We start from the raw sequence: 19,601 nt of genomic DNA, 5'->3' as shown, positions 1-19,601 counted from the left end.
CTGCAACTGTTGCCTTTTGTCTCTCTCCATATATCGGTTTCTCGACGTGAATATTGTGTGATGGTGATAAGAACTGCCAGCAGGAACACAACCAGCAGAACGATTGATAACAGCCAAAATGCACAAAATAATTTAATAATTTCTCTTAACAAATTAATAAGAGCCTGACGACCTCTTTATATACACAAAAATAACAAAGTAATCCTAATGAGACTCGTAAACCAATTCCTAAAGCTATTAGACTTCTTGAGTAGGAAACAATTAAAAAACTCTCAGCAAACCCTAAATAAACTAAAAGACTGACATATTCAATATGTTGGTAGACACCAATATTTCAAATCCATTGGATGAGATAAGGGAAACCAACATTTTGGAAAATCCTGTGTAACCGTTTGCTTTTCAAAAAAATAAAATAAAATGATGTACTGTATTAATTTCAACACTTTAAATGGCATCTCATTTTTGGTGGCATGGGATTCAAATCTAGCGCAAGCAACATTTGATTTTAAACCATCTGGAGTTTACTCATTTGGACAGTTACTGATGTTTGCCGGCTATAAAACATGACACAACATCACCATGTTGACGACAAAGACTCAAACTCGAGACAAGTCGACAATTTACAGAGAAAAACTTTACCCAGGCTGGGTTAAAATCACTCCCAGTCACTTGTACAATATTGGTGGGTAAAGAAGCACTAGATGATGTAACAAATACAATAGATACTGAGAACTAAAATTATCCATCCTTTTGTCCTGCCAAATTGGGGAATTCCTCTGGTTTAAATATTTTCTTCTGAACCATGAATCAGAACATCATTACGAGCTGCTGAATTACGTCCCCGTCTTCCTAGCCGTGGCTCCTGTTCAACAAAGATATAAATTAAAAAGATAAAAGATTCAGGAATTCAAGTTATGGCTTTGTTGGACATGAATGCAAATAAACCCAAGTGTATTACCCTGGCCTAATTACTCAGCAATTTATGCATGTTGCTACCAATGAAAGCCAATTTAAAACACCAAGGATCCATACAAAAGAAACGATAACTGCCAGAGACAAATGATTCATACAAAGGATCCACAATTTAATTGGTAACCACCGGATGTCGTTAATAATCGATTGGTTACACTTGGTAACAGGTTTATTCAGGATACAGACAAATGGGAGTAATGTCATCGTCTTATAAACTGACATACATAACTGTTTTCTTCTCCAACTACATAAAAGATTTTGTGAAACTACAACATGATCGAGGTCTAAGGACTGTTTCAAATTCCAGATTCTGATAGAAGTCTTTCCTGGTGATATTTTAGTACTTTGTTCCAGTAGTGACTTTCACAGTCCAATTAACCTTACGTTACAAGCTCCCCTCAGATTCCAAGATATTGTAGTGAGCATGCAGTAGACAACACGTAAAGGGCATTTACAAGTCATAAAAGGAAGAACGATAAAAGAAAGAAAGATACGACACAAATATATGTCGGAAAGCACAAAGAGAAACAAATAGGAGCACCTGCCCAACTCCAGCTAGAAGGAACTGCCCAGATTTTGCAAATGCTAAGGAATTTACAAAGCCGACTTGTGATTCACCAGAATATCAGAATACAGGAGTACTTGAAACATTTACATAAACAATGGGCAAAGAATACAAATGTCTCTTTACGCAGAAATAAATTTAACATCCAAGATGATACGCGCAACAAAAAAACCGACAATCAATAGTTGGGTTTATTTTTTGATTGGCGGTAACCTCATGAGTGATCATCATCATCTTGACCACCCAAAACCTCATTCCTAAAGAATCTGAATAAACAGATGGAAACAATTCATCTCAGATAGAAATAGACATAGCATGTGCAGCAAATAACTCTTATGTTACAACCCCTAAGTTAACTTTTGGGGTACACAATTGCATTCATACTTGATGCAGATTAATGCTAGAATCTGGTGACTACCAGCACCATCCTATGGATATGAATTAGCCATGAAAATTAGTGTTTTGCGATGTAGTTGGTAGGCTTCGTTGGCTTATTCCTTTTAGTAACAAAATAAAGTTATTACGTAGGAATACCCACGATCGGGGGTCATAATCTTTGCATCTTCAGATTAAGATAGAGATGAATTTCGATCTCAGAGTGCAAATATTGACACCCAATGACTTACATACTACCAAAAAAACATCTAATCACATATAAAACCTCACAACGAAATTACCAACTCTATTCCATCCTAACAGGTAAGCAGTGTTTAGTGTAAAACCGTGAAAGAAACCCTAAAAGCAATGTAGGGGTTTAGACCAGTTGGAATTCTGCAGCAAAATTCAAGAACCAAATTTGAATCTGGGGTTTTAATCACACCTGTCAATTTGCTAACATAGATCGCAGTCCCTACACATATAAGAGGTAGAAAAGAACTACACACGGAATTTTAACAATCTGCTCTCATGTAACAAGTTTAATGTTATTTGAGAAATTTAGTTGTTTTCTGCATATTATCCCAATGAGCTACAACAAACAGGTAGTAAACATTTTACAAATATGTTCTGCATGCTACCCTTATTTAGTCAGATTTGAAGCTCTGAAGTAATACCATTTATTCTGAGTTTTAGTTCTCTCGGAGATAACAGTCTTTGTCGGCAAGGTAACAAAGTATTATCGCCTCTTAATACCGGCTGGCCTTCAGCAGTACATGACATTCGCCCCAAAAGATTAATTCATATTTAAGCATTTAACTTTTGCAGTGAATGCCATGTACAAGTGGGACCAGGTATTTAGAGTTGACAGCCATTTTAAGAAATAACACATATAGCTTATCATATCCTAGTCCATGAAAGTGACTGTGACTGAAGAGAATTAAATGAACTTCTTATGGAGATATCCTTTTCATCGTGAAGACTAAAGTCATTTTCAACCTTAATCTCAATGAGGATGGTCTACACAATGAATAAAACACCCCACAGACAAGTAGACACGCTCCTCTCTTCAAAGAAGCTCACTTATTCAGACTATTGAGTTGAGCAGTAAATTTTAACCTTAATCAAACTACCACATACTGCAACAGAATTTCTTTAGGACTTCAAAAAGTAAAAAATAGACCCCACAAAATGTAGTGATTCCTAAGATCAGGTAAACATTAAAATCCACACCTTTAAAAAATATTAAAATACTAATACTATCATACACGATTATCATGTGCCCCTAAATCAAAACAAAGTTTTGCTTCTCAAGTAATATCTGGTTTCATTCTTTGTAATCTACTGCAGAAAAAGGAATATACACAAAAATGCTGCTAACTAGTTCACAGTGTCTACCTATATAGTATGCATTCATATTTCTATCAACTAGATGTCAAGAATTTCTTATTAGAAAACAAAACCTGAACTCCAGGAATGCAAAATTAGGTATACGGTATACCTTATGATTTAACAAAGAACAAGATTGGAGACTGACACACTCAACTTACTCATTGTCTCCTCATGCCAAAGCAACTGTCCGTGCTGATCCCAACTATCCTCAAAGCTTGTAGATAGAACTTAAATGTCGATGAGCCCAAATAACAGCTTTACTTCTTCGGTTGTTGGAAGTCACGTTTTCTTTCTCCACCTTTTCTTCTTTTTGCGAAGTTCCTTAATATTAAATATTATCCGACATTCAGGAATAAGTTAGAAAAGGAATGAAATCACGAAGACTAGCATCCACTACAAACATATCATTGAATACAAGAATGGCAGTTAAATGGGGGGAAGAAAATGAGCTTGAACATCATTTTATCACTTAACTACTTGAGGAAAATATAAGGTACAATCAAATCAGATGTATGAATTCGCAGATTTTCAAAATTTCTATCAACTTTCATTATAAGGTAAACTTTGTAAAGAAAATATCTGAAAGTAAACTATTTGTTCTATAAAGTAAAACTGACTAGTCCTCAATGCTTACTTAGAACCACATACTGCAATAAGACAACCCATTTCAGCATCGTCAATCTAAATCCTGTCTAAAAACGTACTCAAAAAGTTAATTTTTCATGTCTTTTCCGGAAATAGGGACCAACATTAATTCCTAAACAAAGATACACAATTGGCAAACTTTTTACATTCTTAGTGGAGAGGAGTGAGCTATTTACCAAACTCCGCAGGTTTCCTAAACTTGATGGTATTTACAAATACACTAGAAGGAATTTTCAGGTAATAGTTATGGAAAAGCTGAAAGCTTTGAGGCACATCTAGTGCTTAAAGCTATTTCTTTTGAGGTGACTGCTAAAAATAATTTATGCTGAAAGAGTAGCATGAATAAATAAATTGACTTGATAATCGAGCACGAGAAACACCATATGTTTCCCACATCCCAATTTCTTTTTCAACTGGGAAAGATGAAGGAATGTTGGAGGCTAGTCTTCTTCTGCTGAGAAAAAAAAAATCAAGCTAGAAACTTGTGGTTGGTTACCTTATCAAGGGAAGATTGAATAAGTTGAAGGGGACTTGCAATACGATTCTGACCTCCAGACAAACTACGCATTGTACTTTCTTTTTTCTTATCCATTTTCATAAATACGAGAAAGGTCAGAAGAGAAGTCTTGACTATTCCGATAAGGTCAGCCGCCCCGAGGACTGGTTCATCTGACTCTTCTTCTTTATCCACCTGCTCTACTTCCTTATCTATCTTCTTAGCAACTGAAAGAAAGTCCAAAGCCATTAGGCACTTCAAAGTTCAAACATAATACTTAGCAGTTAGCATTAATATACAGTTGCTTCCCTAGATTAGTTAGCAGGAGTCCTACTATTTCTAGTCAGGCAGGTGATTTGGATTTCTAAATCAAAGTTGAGCTCGTTTAAGTCGTAGCTGGATTACCTTTAATGCTTGGAACCTAAAGCATCTTGGTGAAGGAACTTCTATTTCCAGCAAAAATTTCAGATTGGAGGCTGCTCAATGGCTAGAAATAGCTGAGCAGCACGGACGAAAATTTCTAGCTTAGTTGTGTGTATCGACAATGAAGAGCCCCCCAGGTTAAGCAAATTTGCGCTACATATGCAGTTTCAAGGTCCAGGTATGAATACCACCTTGCTGCAGGTACTCTTCTTCACCATTTTCTCGAGGAAGCTCCTTCTTTTTCTTGAAAGAGAGGGTTCAAAAAGTAGAAACGAGATTTTCAGATGCAGACCCTGGACATGGGTTTGATTGCAACTGCATGCCTGCAAATAAATAGAAGAACTTCCATGAAATTGAGCAATCATAATATCAGCAAGTCAAATGACTATAAATACTCAAGAGATCCGAAGTTAGCCATCACATGCAGCCGAAACTATGGCGGTTAGGATTAGGCAAAGACTTTCAGACCCAACCTAGAAGAGCAAGGACATGCAAAACTCAGGAACCACTTGTTGACTATGAAAAAGTATAATAACGGAAAGAAAACTGAGATCTAAAACGCTAATTGTTTACCGCCGATCCACTAAGGTTACATTTTACAAATACGTTACTGCCCCTATTTAGTCAGATTAAAGCTATGAAGTAATCCTATTTATTATGAATTTCATTGCTCGTGGAGATAACAGCGTTCGTGGGTAACGTAACACAAGTTACACAACTCTGTCTGCCTTGTTAATGAAACAGCAAATTTGATAGCTACGAACCAATCTATACAGATTCACCTAGCCAAGAGTAAATCCACTTTCGCCATGATTCTATTTTCACCCACTGTTCTCGATTCAAATTCAAAACCAAGATGGACTGAACCGCAAGAAATCAAAATTCACACTGAACGAGGTTTGAAATACAATTGAACCCAAGACTGGAAGAAAAAAAATTGACGGAAAAAACCGGTTTGGGTGGCTTCAAGTTAACTAAGGTGATTCAAAATACTTGAGCAACACATAAAAGAAAATGATATCATTAAGTACGTTTTTCTTCCACAAATGCTTGATCTTTTTGACTGCGTCTGACAAGCCTTATTTTGACTACCTGCCCTTCAGCAATACATGACATTCTTTTGATTCATTCATGTCAATGCATTAAACTAAACACATATAGCTTATCATATCCAATCCATGAAAGTGACTGGTTGAAAAAGAATTAAAAGGAACTTTTTCAGTTTTTCTCATGTGAAGATTAATGTCGTTTTCAACATTAATTCCAATGAGGATGGTCTGTACAACGTACAAAACACCCGCAAGGATAATTAGACAGGCTCCACATCTCTTCAAAGAAACTCAAGTATTCAGACAATCGAGTTATGCAGCAAAATTTAACCCTTAATCAAACTACCATACATACTGCAGCAAAATTTCTGTAGGACTTGAAAAGTACAAAATTGACCACAACATGTAGCGATTCCTAAACTCAAGCAAAAACTAAAATCCATACCTTTAAAAAAAAAACTATGTGGCCCTAAATGAAAACACAAGACAAAGTTCTGCTTATCCAAGGTATATATGAAAGACATCCCACAAAATTTTACTGATTCTTATCAGATTTCACTCTTCATAATCTACGTAGCAACCAGCAAATAACCAAAAATGGCCATTAACTAGCACATACTATCTACCAATACCCATATACGTTCATATTTCTATATACTATAACAAAACCTGAAATCCAGGAACGCAAAATTAGGTACCTTATGATATAATAAGGGAACAAGACTGGAGGCCCATCTCTCTTATGCTTTCTTTCCGATACATCTAACTTGCTCATTTTCTCCACGCACCAAAACAACTGTTCCTTGCTTATCTTAACCATCTTCAAAGCTGTAGATAGAACTTAAATGTCATTGAGTCCAAATCACAGCTCTACCTTTTCGGTTGCTGCAGGCCATGTTTTCTTTTTCCACCCTTTCTTTTTTTGTTACGAAATTCCTTTATATTAACCATTTAAGTTGGAAAAAAAAAGGAGTAAAATGATATAACTGACTAGTACAGTAGTATACAGTTCAAACTTTATAGTATCATTCAATATAAGAACCGCAGTGAATTGGGAGGAAATAAATGAGCTTGCACATCATTTTCTATAGGCCATTGGAACTTATTACTTGAGACAAAAAACATAAGGTACAATCAATCAGATGCCAGTATGATTCGCCAGATTCGAAATTTCAATCAATGAAAATAAACTATTTGTTGCGGCTCTATGAAGTAACTGACTAGTGCTCGCTTAGAACCACACACTGCAATAAGACAAACACTTTGCCAAACCTTCAACATTTGCTCTACATCATGCCTAAAACGTACTAAATTTTGGTGGATACTCAATTGACCAACTTTTTACATTCTCAATGGAGAGGACAGTACAATCTTTATTGTTTCAAAGTCAATTTAGACATATATACCTTCTAAGCTCAATTTTTAAAAGCATAACAAGAATGCACAGCAATTAACAGCTATTGGTCCACCAGCAAAACTAAAAGATATGTGTTCATCCATCTGTATCTCCATTTGCCTTACAACTTCTGCTTTGGATGCAAAATTTTGAGTTTCAACTGCTAAGACACGATGCGGATGATCTATAATTCTGAGTTTGATATCTGCGAACTACTAAGGTCATTTAAATGTCACTCAACGTGTAGACTTAACTGATTAAAGTCCTTAATAGCTCTCTATCATCTTTCTGCTGATCTAATTCTCAGCTTTCCTGAAATTCAGTTCATATGTAATCTGATATTTATTTCGTTGTCTTGCAGTCAACATTAGATAAACAGCTAACTGCAATTTCATAGCTTAATGTTAGCTTATATCTGAACTTTGTATCTTAATTGACAGTGTAACAGTTAACAACTGAGTCACTACAGATGCTTTTAAACTTTAAATTAAATCAGTAACATGATCATACTATCTTTGCTGTATTTAGCTGTCTAACAACACTTAAATCATTACTACCTCTGTATCTCTATAATACTTATAACACCCTTAGCTTGAATGCTAGCCACTGAAACTAACCAACAAATCCAGCTGTACCTGCTACTCACCTTCAAAAGAGTGCAAGTGCAGCAATTCAAGATACATCAAGTGTATATAAATCTAGCTGTATAGATACCTGAAGCTGACCTATTAACTCCCACATGGACTATATCACATGCAGACAGGACAAAAAAAATCTCTATAAGAGGTAAAATCTGAAATGAGCTAGAAGCTTAAATGGTGACACTTGCAAGTGCTCCCTCTCAACTACTCTTTGCAGGCAGAAAAGGTAACTCAAATACTTTTTCCTAGCTTATCAACTTTAAATATATCATCTTCAAATAATAAATTATCAAGGGTAGATTGAACAAGTTGAAGGGGACTTGCAATAAGTAGGAAACATCTCTGTTCTGGTCCTGAAATGCAATTGAACCCAAGAACTTGACTCGACTCCCTTACTAGTTTTAGGAGCTTGACTGAAAAAACCGGATCCAACGGCTCAAGCTAACTAAGGTGATGCAAAATACTCGAGCACAACACGATAGAAAAAAAAGACCATTAAGGATGAGATCTTAATTACTACTACTTGCCGATTATGATCACGAGATCAACTTGTTCTTTTGTTTCCTTTTAAGCTCCTAATATGCTTTTTCTTCCATTAATGAAGATTGATCTTCTATAGTTCTTCTCCCTTTTGAGCTCCGTTTGACAGGCCTCATTTTGACTAGCTATCACCTCTTAACACTGGCTGGCCTTCAGCAGTATATGATATTCAACCCAAAAAATTAATTCATATTTTTGCTTTAAGTTTTTGCGACGAATGCCATGTATTAGCGGGACCCAGTATTTAGAGTTAATAGACATTCGGGAGAAGACATATAGCTTATCATATCCTAATACATGAAAGGGACTGCTTGAAGAGAATTAAAGGAACTTCCTCTTACACGGAGATATTCTCTTCATCACATAGATTGACCTCGTGAAGATAAAAGTCATTTTCAAACTTAATTTCAAGGGTTTGGGGCTTCTTAACTTATATCCCAGTATACAAGTTAAGGAAGATAAAATATATATTATTTAATCTACCTTGACTTGTATACTGGGAGACAAGTTAAGAAGACCCTCATTTCAATGAGGATGGTCTGGATAACGAATAAAACACCCCCACGGATGACTATACACGCTCCATATCTCTTCAAAGACTTCAAAGAAGCTCACTTATTCAGACTATTGAGTTAGGAAGTAAATTTAAACCCTTAATCAAACTACCATACATACTGCAGCAGAATTTCTATAGGACTTAATAAGTAAAAAATAGACCCCAAAATGTAGTGATTCCTAAGATCAAGTCCAAACAAAAATCCACACCTTTATGTTATTATCATGTGACCCTAAACAAAAAACACAAAACAAAGTTCTGCTTCATGATGGATATCTAATTTCATTCTTCATAATCCACTGTAGGAACCAGCAAATAACCAAAAATGCCACTATCTACGGTAGCAACCAGCAAATAACCAAAAATGCCCATTAACTAGTACATGCTGTCTACTATATCTGTATACATTCATATTTCTATATACTGTACATCTAGGATTTCTTATCAGATAATAATACCTGAAAACCAAAAATGCAGAATTAGGTACCTTATGCTTTAACAAGGAAACAAGATTGGAGACCTATCTCTCTTCAGCTTGTTTTCTGATACATCTAACTTGCGAATTTTCACTTCACACCTGTTGCTTGCTGATCGCAATCATACTCCAAATTGTAGATAGAACTTAAATGTCAATGAGTCCAAATAACAGCTTTGCTTCTTCGTTTGTTGCAAGCCATGTATTCTTTTCCATCGTTTCTTCTTTTTATGAAGTTCCTTTATGTTAAACATCATCCGACATTCAGGAATAAGTTGGAAAAGAAATGAATGAGTAAAATGATACAACTGACTAGTATACTCTACAAACACATCATTCAATACAAGAATGGCAGTTAAATTGGAGGAAACAAATGAGCTTGTACATCATTTTTTTATAAGCCATTAAATTTTATCCCTTAAGAAGAAAAATATAAGGTAGAATCAGATCAGATGCCAGTTTGATTCAGCAGATTTTCAAAATCTCAATCAACTTTCATTCTGAGGTAAACTTTATAAAGCAAAAATTTGGAAACAAACTATTTGTTATGACTCTATAAAGTAACTGACTAGTGCTCACTTAGAACCACATACTGCAATTTGCCAAACCTTCAGCATTGGCAATCTAAACCATTCGCACTAAAAAGGTTGTTGTTTTATGTCTTTTATATGGCAGATAGGGGACCGACATTAGTTTCTAAACAAAGATACACAATTGGCCAACTTTTTTACATTTTTAGTGGAGAGGAGCGTACTATTCACCGAAAGCCCACAGGTATCCCAAACTTGGTGGTATTTGCAAATACACTTGAAAGGACCAGGTACGAAAAGCTGAAAACCAAGGTATGAGGCACATCTAGTGCTTAAAGCTATTTCTTTTGGGGTGATTGTTAAAGATAGTTTATGCTGAAAAAGTAGCATGAATAATAAATTGATTTGATAACACATAATTGATAAGTGTATAATCGAGCTAGAAAGTTGTGGTTGGTTACCTTATTAAGGGCACATTGAACAAAGTTGAAGGGGAGTTGCAATATGATTCTGACCTCCAAACGAAACTAAGAATTTCACTTTCTTTTTTCTTATCCTTTTTCAAGAATACGTGGAAGGTCAGATGCTAAGTTTTGATTATTCCAATAAGGTCAGAGCCAAGGACTGGTTCATCCGACTCTTCTTATTCATCCTCCTGCTCTCCTTCCTTCTCTATCTTCTTACTCTTAGCAACTAAAAGAAAGTTCAAAAGCATTAGTAGAGCACTCCAGACAAAATACTTGCAATACACAGTTTGTTCTCTAAACTAGTTAACATGATCTACTATTTCTAGTCAGACAAGGTGATTTGGATTTCTAAATCAAAGTTGAGCTCATTTAAGTCTGTAGCTGCATTAACTTTAATGCTTGGAATCTGAAGCATCTTGGTGGAGGAACTTCTAGTTCCAGCACAAATTACAGATTGGAGACCTTGCTCAATTTCTCGAATAAAGCATGGAATTCTTGAAATAGCTGAGCAACACGGACGAAAATTTCTACCTGAAAAGCCTCCCAGGTTAAGCAAATTTGCGCTGCATATGCAGTTTCAAGATCCAGGTATGGATATCATCTTGCTGCGGCTGCAGGTAGTCTTTTTCACCATTTTCTCGAGGAAGCTCCTTCTTTTTCTTGAAAGAGAGGATTCAAAAAGTAGAATCGAGCTTTTGAGATGCAGATCTTCGTAATGGGTTTAATTGCAACTGTGTGCCTACAAATAAATAGAAAAACTTCCATCAAATTGAGCAATCATAATATCAGCAAGTCAAATGAAATGATGGTTAAGGTTAGGCAAAAACTTCCCCCAACATACACAGACATCATGTCCACCCTTGAATCATAAATTACGCACACATGATGGATCTAGAGAGGTGGATCATGTTGCCACCACTGGAGTAAGCAACATTACTGCAGCACAGATACAATTGTATGGTCTGAACTAAGAAAACAAACTCCTGACATTTCAAGCACATTTACTTGCATGCATATGATGTTCGATATTCTTATTCATATCCCAGCAGCGAAATATTTGTCTTTACTTGACAAAATTCAGGAGGCAACATATTGCTGCCGATGAAACACTATAATAGGGGAAAGAAAACTGAGATCTAAATGCTAACTGAGTACTAATATCATAAAATTGATAAATGAGCGGAAAAGCAACCATAGATGATTGCAAAAGACGCATAAAAGCATTGCAATAACTGAGCTGTTGGTGTGTTTTTACCTGCATCATGTAATCATTGAACACTCATCGATCAAAAAACAACAGAAGGTCAAAATTGCTGCTGATGATTATCCCCCATTTCTGAATCTCTAAACACACTATTATAACTTGTAGTATCATCATCCTTCCGAATTCTTTCATTCAACATAACATCATCATCTTCCTCTTCCATAGTTCCATTCACAGGATTCCCATTCTCTATCATTTCCTCTGGTGGTGGAACTGGTTGATCCTCTGAATCTTTCTCCGTGAAATGTGCCCCAGGTTTTCTAAATCCTTATACTTGGAATCCATTCAAAATGATATAAAGATGTGATTTTTAGAAGATGATAAACCAAATACAGATTCAAAATGAGATATTAGATGATGTTATCAAATGATACAGATGATGTTTACAGAACCAAATCTGGATTTTAAAAGTCTAACCGACTTAAATCCAACACTTACACAGATTGATTAAATGATTAAAAACCCTAAAGGCCTAAACACAGAGGTTTATAAATCCAAATTTCTTGAAATCTATAACTCGATGGAGAAAATAACAAGAACCCTTTACTTTAATCTAACTAAATTTTCATAGATGTTTACACCTTTCACTCACATTCCTGTAAAAACCCAACATAAAAATCCCAAAAAAACCAACGAAATTTGAATTTCATTGCAATAACAAAACTTTATTTAAAGATCAAAACCAAAATCGAACTCTAAATATTCATAATAGTTGAAATCATTCAAAAGATTAGCTCTCCATTTCACTCATTTACCTCACCCTCGTCATTTTTCTCTAAGAAGAACACACTCTGCGAAAATGGGAAATTGTATAATCCTTCACGGACAACACAAAAACTGTCCCCTCGTATTGGAGCAGGAGCCCCAAAAATTTAACAGGGGTCCACATTTAGGACGCCGGTCTTACTATGATGTGAGAGGGACAGTCTTTGGGTAGTTTTTTGTGTTGATCGATACCTAGCTATTGTGCTGATCGGTACCTAGTTAGATATTCGTGAATGGGAAAAGTTTGGAACGCCAAATGTGTGTGTTATTTGTTTCAGAAGTATAAATTTGGTATACATTAGGTCGGTTTCTATGGGCATAACAAAGATTTTTATTAAAGGGAAAGCCAAAATTTTGGGGGAAAACTGACTTTAGGTCAAATATGTTTGACCTTGACTTAGGGTGGAAATATAAATCACTAATAAAACTCTTCCATAACCCTAATTTTAGTTCATCCTCTTAGTCCTTTACCGCTACCATTGCTTCATCATTCCCCTAAAAATATGATTGTATTTTTATTTATTTGTTGAATAAATAAATAAGAGTAATAGTACTGTTGGTCAATGAGGTACACTGCAGTAGTGGTTTTGGTAGCTTTATTTTTCATAGATTAGACGTTGCTATTCAAAAAGGTGTTGGAGCCCAGCTTGTTACTAGGTTACCAACCAAAAGCTTTGTATAATGATATAAAAATTGTAAAGAATTATTTGTCGAACGTTATAAATTTCTATTTGTTATAGCAGAAAAATCCATAGGCATGGGGTAGAATGATCAATGAACAAACAACCTTATGTTATTATTTCGTGGATCGGCATTTTGAACTTAAACCTTATGATAGAGTTTAAGTTCTGCAATTAGGAGATGCAAAATGCTTCGCTGCCTATGCACTATCTTGAATCTGGTCATCATTGCTCGAAATATAAGGTGGGCTAATTATATGTAATTGTTCGCCTAGAATAAGATCATGATGGTCACACATGTAGTACTCCAACAAAATAAGATGAAAACCAGTGTTTAGTGTTAAGTTTACAAATGTTAGTCCTTAGTATATTGATTATTGACGCCTAGATAACTACTGCATAACATGCTACTTTCATCACTAACAGATTAAAGCGCTTGTGTGTGTTTAAAACAACAGTTAATCGAGACAATGCGAGAATTGAATGGTTGTGTTGCCGACAAAAATATCCCTCGTAACTTGCTGTAGAGTTTGGTACTAGACTACACAATAGCATGGCTCAACCAGGTTCAATTGGATTAACACACAAGTTGGATTGATTAACAAATCTGTCTTTTACGAGGTAGAGATAAAGTGATTTGGAAGCTTCCGTCATACGCAATTGGCAGGACTAATATATGTGGATAACGTATTAACCATTGATACGTCACTACTCTCGTGTTGTGATGATATCGGTAAAAGATCGAGAGGAAGAACCAAGGTTCTTTTTTTCCCGAACGATTGGAAGAATCAAGGTTAGGGATGAGTTTTAGTAGTAATACATATTTGCACCCTAACTGAGTCAAAGTCAAACACATTTGACTGAAAGTCAGCTTTCCCCCAGATGTTTTGGCTTTCCCTTTAACAAAAATCATAGCAAACTAGCCGGTTTGTTAGTTTTGCAGCCATTATGGAGATGGGAAACAAGTAAATTGACCTGGCTAAGATGCCACTAAGCCAGGCCAGGTCAAGTTTCTACCACTCGGTGTAGTTTACACCGGACGGTTTTGTTTAGATCGCTAGGGTTTAAACTCGGTCGGTCGGTTTAGTCTTTATCGTCCCTTAGATCTAATCCAACGGACATAATTTTATTTGTCTATAAATACCCAATTCTAATTTCATTTCAACTCAGACTTGCTTCCTATTTTGTAGATTTTCCAATTTCTCAAAATATGAACATGACTCAGTTCATAGAAGAGCAACATGCTGCCGAAAATCAAAGAGTTGAACATCGAGCTAATGTGCAAAATAAAATAAGAAGACCAAGAAGTACAAGAGCTACACATCAGTGCAAATTTAGTACGTTAGAAGATGAATGCATTTGCAGGAATTATGTTTTCTTCACTAATCATTTAATCGTTGATGAATGCATTTACAGGCCATTCCATTTTGGGGACGCGTTTTATTGAAATTTGAAGAAGAAACAACGAACCTCAATAATCATGATTCGATGGCGTTGAGTGATCGGTTCTCCATAATTTCTAAGAATGTTAGCAAGTATATTGCTATGATAAGGGAAGAGGCTCGAAACATGAGAAGTGGTGAAACCCTGCTGGAAATTGATTAAAGGTATCATGCAAAGTGGCTCCGTGACAACGGAAAGGAGTTCCGATATGGAAGTTGTTATGAAATCTTAGAAGTGTTGCCAAAATTTAATCTAATTTATATGTTTTAAGTTCTTAACATAGGGGTAAAAAATACACTCATTAATCTAATTTATATGCTTTTTAATCTAAAAGTGCTCCAGAACCCAGACACTCTTAATCCATATGAGTGTAATTTTCTGAATTCTGGCTTTCCTTCAATATCATTTGAGTACAAGGAAAGTAGTTGTTTCCATCTTCCTTCTGATATCCACTTTAATTGGTTAAATTGTACTACTTCACCCTCACATTTTATTTCGGTCAACTTATACAAATCTAACGGTGTTAACCCCCAAATAACAACATGGTCATAAAATTGAAGTTCGTATGGGGAACTAAAATTTGAATCATACTAAAAAATTGGATCTCTAAAAATAAAAGTTTGTTTTTGAACCAAAAATTAAACTATTGAATGGAAAAATAGAACTTACCATACTCGAATCCTTGAAAAAAAACGTATTTGTAGTGTTCCACCAACGTTCTACTATAACTCCCATAACTTGAATCTTGTGGTTTTTGCCTTTCATGAAATATAAACGTTATCAAGGATATCTTCGCAAGGATTGTTGAACAGCTTCGGGGAGGAACCCAAATACTTCCGTTATCTCAGACCACACGCTTCTTAGTTTAGGTAAGAGAACTCGCTCGGGATGGTTAGATAAATGTGTAGTCAATACACCAGGTCCAACTAGTTGCGTAACATCTGCGAACTCTTTTTCTTTATCCAGGACCCATACGATATCACTATATGTAGCAGATTTTCCTTTGTCTTTCCTGTTTCTTTGTCTAATCGTTTTGGAATTCGCTCTGGTTTGCTCTCTAGAGAAGGAAATAAAAAATAAATTGAATGAAAACTGAAGGAAATGGTGGTATTTATACACGGTAGAGCACCGACCGAAGGAGGTCGAGTTTAGATCGCTAACGATGCAAACTAGACCTGTTGGTCGAGTTGAATGTCGCTAGCGGTATAGTCTCGACTGCTCGGTAGATACTCGATCGATTATTTCTTTTTCCATGGTGGCGCGGCCAGTTTGCCAGGCCATCTGGCATGGCATATGATGGGATTATCCACCCCCCATAGGAACCAGCCTTAGAACAATTCATATGGGATGGGCAAACATGCAGATTTTCCCGTTCTACACCTATAATGGGATTGGAAAACTAGTAAAATGGATGGACAAACCCTCAACTATAGTGGGATTGGAAAACTACGAGGGTTTGTCAATCGCGTCTTAAGTTGAGTTGAGCGTCTCAACCTGAGACGACCGGAGCAATCAAGACTGACCGTCCTTAGTTGAGCCTAGACACGGTTCAATTAAAGACGACATTCGTCCCATATTGAGATGGTCAGACTTGACTGAGCCGGCAACGGCTAGTCTATCCAACGACCATCAATCCCCTCATATAAATTGAATCGAATTGAACTTAAAAACCACACCTTCCTTTTACACCCACAAATTTTCTGAGTAATGGATCAACCGTATATTAATCCCGCAGAATTTACGATCGATGAAGATTTGTCGTTTTGTCAAAATTTTGTAGCTTTATATCCATCTAGGGGTGCATAACTACGTCAAAATAGGTTAATGAGTGTGAGTTTTATTTATAGAATCTATGAAAACTTCTGCAGTGATACCGGTACCCCAAATAACCGCAATGCGGCTGGGTTGTTTTGAAAAATTAATGATATAAAAAAAGAAGTTGGAGAATTTATAGCTTTGGTTCGGCTTTTTAATCGTTATCGACCTAGGGGAGAGACAAATACTGATGTTGTATTGCAAGCTCGAGAGAAATGGCGAATATGAAAAAGAAGAATTTTTTCTTATGAAGATCATTACACAATCCTAAAAGATTTTTTGATATCTTGTTTTGGGTATTGAAAAGTACACATAATACTCGAGAAAGAAATTGATATAGTTGTTTTAAATTTTAATCAAATGAACCTTTGAAATTAAGTTTTAATTTACTTTCCAGATAAATTAGTACTGATTACATGTAACGGTTACATACATAAATTAACTAATTATAACTTCAGTTTACAAATATTAAAATATAAAGTATAATTTTAACTATTCGACTCGACTCCAATTCCACTTATACGTGCCTCCTTGCACTATACTCCAAATCCTTGATATGATCATGCAACTTGAGACCTTCAACATCATATCGTCCACTTTAGTTTCCAAACCATGGACATGAAGCATCAGTTGGAGAGCCACAAAGTTTAATGATCCCCTATAATCTTAGTAACCTTGAAGAGGTAGTTGACTGGCATGGAAATATTTTCCACTAGACGAACTGGAGAATGTTGCACTTGAAGATATGAAGATTGTTTCCCAAGAGGTACTTGTGTTTCTAGATAGCACAACTTCCTCGGAATATGAAGTTATTGTTGAAAATGCGGGGGTACAACAACTACACCCAACTATTTCGTTCGGCAATCTGTATGGACCAACTCCAATATATTTCTGAGAACACCAAACTTAATAAGACTCAATCGATAAAGATATCAAAGAGCTTTATCTCTATCTCAACACAATCAGTAAATCAAACAGTTATGAGAATAACTCGTATGGTACCAAAGACCAATGTCCGAGTGTCACAAGTTCTATCCAACAAACAAGGTCGGATTTATCAACTGTGATTGAACTACGCACAACCTGTGATATTTTAATTATATAACAAAAATATAATGTGGAAATGAAATAACACAAACACCAGAATTTTGGTAACGAGGAAACCACGAGCGCAAAAAAATCTCGGGACCTAGTCCAGATTGAACACCACACTGTATTAAGCCGCTACAGATACTAGCCTACTACAAGTTAACTTCAGACTGGAATGTATTTGATCCCTAACCAAGTCTCACACTAATTGAGATACAGTCGCGTTCCTTACGCCTATTGAATCTCTCAAGACCCTTCCCACTTGATTCCCTTAGCTGATCTCACCCACAACTAAGAGTTGTTATGACCTACAATCAAAGACTTATAAACAAATCTGTCTCCCACAGATAAGTCTATTCTACTTGTATTTGAAAAGACGAGGGTACCCAAATATACCTCAATCTAAAACTTTTCCACCTATAAGTCATTTCTCTGAAAGTGATTGTCTATAGACTGAGTCGAGACAATACAACAAATCGGTTCACACTTCGTGTAATCGTCTATGTATACGAGATCAAGACAATACGACAACAAGATAACTTCTGTGATTGACTATGGATACATGATCGAGACAATACAACAAAGAAGTATGTTTACTTGATAAATGGTTCGGACTTAACCAAACACAATAGGATTACTATCAAGTAAATATGAATTAACTTTTGTGTAATTTACTTTAAATTATAATAATAACAATTATAATTGCGGAAAGTAAAAGTAAATGACACAACAAGATTTTGTTAATGAGGAAACCGCAAATGCAGAAAAACCCCGCGACCTTGTCCAGAATTGAATACTCTCAGGATTAAGCATGTTAGAGCATATCTCGGTCGACCTCGCATGCGTTGCTATCTCAAGCATGTTTGTCAATGTTAGTGATCAAAACTATGAGTCTTGATTTCTAGTCTACATAGCTAAGTCTCGAACTAGGATAGAAAAGTGTAGTTGAGCTCAAGGACTTCATGGCGATTCATCATACAACGACGAAGATCTACTCAAGTAACCGTGGAACTTCATCAACAAAAAGGTATGTGGAGACTTGAACTTATCTATCACTCGAAATTCTATCTCTTCTATCTCCTACTTCTTATGAGACAAAAGTCGTATGATATATAGACTGGATCATACACATCTAATACTTCGAGCCGAGTATATCTCGCCTATCTATATCTCGAAATCATGTGTTGGTAAAGCGTTTCGCTTTGATTGGATTTATCTTCATCTAATGACGAAAGTCATAATGTTTCAATCACTTTGAAAAAAGCTTTGACGAAGAAATAGTGTAACAACTATATAACGTCCTCTAAGAATGTTTCAATGGTTGGAATGAGAGTTTAGGTCTATATAACCAATGATGGATATAAGCATTGTGTGGAAACACATATGTGCATAAGTCCTATTCCTTAATATGAAGTTTGCGAACTTTGTTGATTGATAGAAACCGGAGGAATTGGCTTTGCCAAGTCCGTGAACTCAGTTTGTGAACTCAGTCCGCGAACTGACGGAAGTTCTCTAGCCGAGAATTTCTGCTGGGATTTTCCAAAAACTCGTTTGCGTGTTTAGTCCACGAACCTAGTCCGCGAACTGGCGGAAGTCTCCTTGCCGAGATTTTCTGCTGAGTTTGGAAAACTTTGCCGGTTGTCTTAAGTCCGCGAACTTGTTTGCGTACTTGAGTGGGTTATGATCTAAAGATGTGCTCTGAACATGAAACTTAAATTACTAAGGAATGCAGTATGAAAACCGTGGCTATAAAGTTCATGAGTTGATTCAATCGAATCGAATCATGTTTGTTTCAATTGTGTCTTGTGTAGTTACATAAGATCTCATAGCAATTGAACAACTCTTTAACTAGTTCATTTGAGTCAATTGAACTAGTTATGGTGAAGAAGAACAAGGATAATATGAAATGCTCATATGGTTGACCTTTTGGGTTACTATGTTGAACCAACATACACGTACACGTTTGGGTACGGCTTTCACAAACCCAATAAACGTATATCTCAAGTGTGTGTGACAAGCTAAG

General features: G+C 35.9%; 1 long non-coding RNA gene across 3 annotated transcripts; it reads right to left on the bottom strand.

Moving 5' to 3' along the window:
- Nucleotides 1-476: 476 nt before the first annotated feature.
- LOC113290147 lies at nt 477-12,712 on the bottom strand. 3 transcript variants are annotated; one of them, XR_003331442.1, is made up of 9 exons: nt 11,778-12,712; nt 11,054-11,261; nt 10,517-10,748; nt 9,538-9,764; nt 6,616-6,745; nt 4,851-5,191; nt 4,446-4,672; nt 3,463-3,625; nt 477-862 (listed from the first exon to the last, which is right to left on the bottom strand). It is a non-coding gene; the product is annotated as an uncharacterized LOC113290147 (long non-coding RNA). The 3 variants fall into 3 exon arrangements; XR_003331441.1 differs by lacking the exon at nt 6,616-6,745; XR_003331443.1 differs by lacking the exons at nt 6,616-6,745; nt 9,538-9,764.
- Between the last annotated feature and the right edge of the window lie 6,889 nt (nt 12,713-19,601).

The sequence above is a fragment of the Papaver somniferum genome, chromosome 6, assembly GCF_003573695.1.
Source record: "Papaver somniferum cultivar HN1 chromosome 6, ASM357369v1, whole genome shotgun sequence".
Classification (NCBI taxonomy): Eukaryota; Viridiplantae; Streptophyta; class Magnoliopsida; order Ranunculales; family Papaveraceae; genus Papaver; species Papaver somniferum.
The sequence above is the reverse complement of the archived record's forward strand: the minus strand, read 5'-3'. Positions and strand labels throughout refer to the sequence as shown.